The following is a 2,596-nucleotide window of genomic DNA, read 5'->3' as shown; positions in this document are numbered from 1 at the left end:
GGAATGTAGGATTTTAATATAATGGGAATAACTGAAAAATGGTTAAACGTAGATGATTTTGATGACAGAAATTTCTTTGAAATACATGGGAGGGGGAGGAGTTGCTTTATATGTAAAATATGAGTTACATCCTGTTGAAGTTGAGGATATCAAAGATAATAGCAAGGAGATTGAATCTATTTGGGTTTCTATTAGTTGATATAAAGGGAAAAGACTTTTAATGGGAATTTGTTACAGACCACCAAACAATACTGATGAAATTAGTGAGAAACTTTACAATGAGATTAAGATTTTAGCTGTTAATGAAGTCATAATTATGGGTGATTTTAATTTCAGGTATATAGATTGGAAAATTCTAGAGTCAAACCATGAGGGAGAAAGGTTTTTGGAAACTGTTCAGTATGGCTTTCTTCACCAATTAGTCAAGGAACTTACTAGAAACAATGGTATTTTAGGTTTATTGTTAACTTCAAATATAGAAATGATCGAGAGGGTGGAAATTGGGAATCATCCGGGTGCAAGTGATCATCATTCCTCTAATAGGTTCGATGTTTTGCTGCATATGGAGATAAGAAATAACGATATTTTGGTTACAAACATCAAAAAAGTAAATTTTGAAAGGATGAGAGAAGAATTATCTGTTGTGAATTGGGCAGCTGAGTTATTTGGAGACATTGATCAGACATGGAAATGTTTTAAAGATAAATTTTTAAATATTCAAGGTAAACATATTCCTTATAGAAAGAGAAAGATGGCTGCAAGTAAAAAAACAGGTTGGTTTACAAAAAGAGATAAAAGCATCATAAATTTAAATTGACTGGTATGACAGGAGATTCAGAAGATCAAGAAAATTGGTGAAATAGAAATTTAGAATATCAAAAAGGATGTATGAGAAAAGGTTGGCTGAATATGTAAAAAATAACAATAAGGATTTCTTTAAATACATTAAGGGTAAACAAAATGTTAGGGTGGGGGTAGGACCCTTGAGGGATGATAAAGGAAAGCTAGTGTTTGAAGATTATGAGATGGCTGGGTTATTAAATTTTGCTTTTTCTTCAGTTTTTATTAACAAAGATTTAAGCAGTGTTCCACATCTTGAACAGTTGATAAATAGAAACAAGATCAAACAAGATGACTGCATTAATTTTTAGTTAGTTAAGAAAAAATTGGAAAGTTTCTCCAAGAGTTTTGAAGGAGGTTAAAGATTGGATATGTGAGCCACTTACTACTATTTTTTGTCAGTCCTTTAATAGTGGGCAGGTGCCAGAGGATTGGAAGTTAGCTAATGTAACTCCTCTTTTCAAGGGAGGCGATAAAAATAGTCCCAGTAATTATAGACCCATTAGTCTTACATCAGTTGTGGGAAAAGTTTTGGAAAGTCTGTTAAAAGATGCCATGCAAAGTCATTTAACATTCTTTGAAAAGGTTACTGCTGATGTAGATGAGGGTAAGGGTGTAGATTTGGTGTGTCTTGATTTTCAGAAAGCATTTGACAAGGTGTCACATAAAAGGCTTGTAAAAATAAATTATCTCTATAGGTGTGGGGGATAATTTAGCAAATTGGATACAATAGTGGGTGGATGGAAGAAAGCAGAGGGTTGTTGCAAATTGAGTTCAGTCAAACTGCATTAGTGTCACAAGTGGGGTCCTCAGGGGTCAGTCTTAGGACCTTTGCTCTTTTTGATTTACATCAATGACATAGATGAAGGAATAGTCAATAAATTATTTAAATTTGCAGATGATATTAAGGCCTTGGGTGTTGCTAGCTGTGAAAAGAATGCTGCTGATCTACAAGAGGATTTAGATCATTTAGTGAGTTGGGCAAATAAATGGTAGAGGGGTTTCAATTATGATAAATGCAAGATAATACATGTGGGTTTTCATAATTTGAATGGGAATAACCTTAACAGTGCCATGAAAGAAAGGGATCTTGGTGTAATAGTCGATCAGTCACTAAAGCCATTCAAGCAGTGTGCTGTTACTAGTGGTAGGGCAAATATTGTACACAAGTTTAAAAAGGTTATAATTTCATTGTACAGGTCACTGGTCAGGCCACATTTGGAATAATGTGTTCAGTCTTGAGCTCCTTACCTTAGAAAAGACATTGAATTGTTGGAAAGGGTTCAGAGAAGGGTTACTAGAATGATGCCTGGAATGGAGGGGTTGTCATACGAGGAGAGGCTGAAATATCTCAAATTGTTTTCTCTTGAAAAAAGAAGAGTTAGAGGGGATCGGATTGAGATGTTTAAGATTGTTGATGCATTATCTTTTTTCATATTTATCAGTGAGAATAGTAAGACTAGGGGTTTGTTTTGAATTCCGTGCAAAACTACACGATGGCTATCTGCACTAGCCATCCCTAATTTAGCAGTGTAAGACTAGAGGGAAGGCAGCTAGTCACCACCACCCACCGCCAACTCTTGGGCTACTCTTTTACCAACGAATAGTGGGACTAACAGTCGCATTATAATGACTCTATGGCTGAAAGCGCCAGCATGTTTGGTGGGACAGGGATTCAAACCCGCGACACGCAGATTGCGAATCGTAGTGCCCTAACCACCTGGCCATGCCGGGACACATATATAAATTTTGGCAG

At 35.8% G+C, this 2,596-nt stretch overlaps 1 protein-coding gene across 1 annotated transcript in view; it reads right to left on the bottom strand.

Moving 5' to 3' along the window:
* Positions 1–2,596, bottom strand: part of LOC106472072 (twitchin-like) — a gene marked incomplete at both ends in the record, with an annotated part of 59,738 nt that overhangs the window by 4,201 nt on the left and 52,941 nt on the right. The window lies entirely within an intron of this gene.

The sequence above is a fragment of the Limulus polyphemus genome, unplaced genomic scaffold (assembly GCF_000517525.1).
Source record: "Limulus polyphemus unplaced genomic scaffold, Limulus_polyphemus-2.1.2 Scaffold5065, whole genome shotgun sequence".
Classification (NCBI taxonomy): domain Eukaryota; kingdom Metazoa; phylum Arthropoda; class Merostomata; order Xiphosura; family Limulidae; genus Limulus; species Limulus polyphemus.
This window is presented reverse-complemented; position numbering and strand designations above follow the sequence as displayed.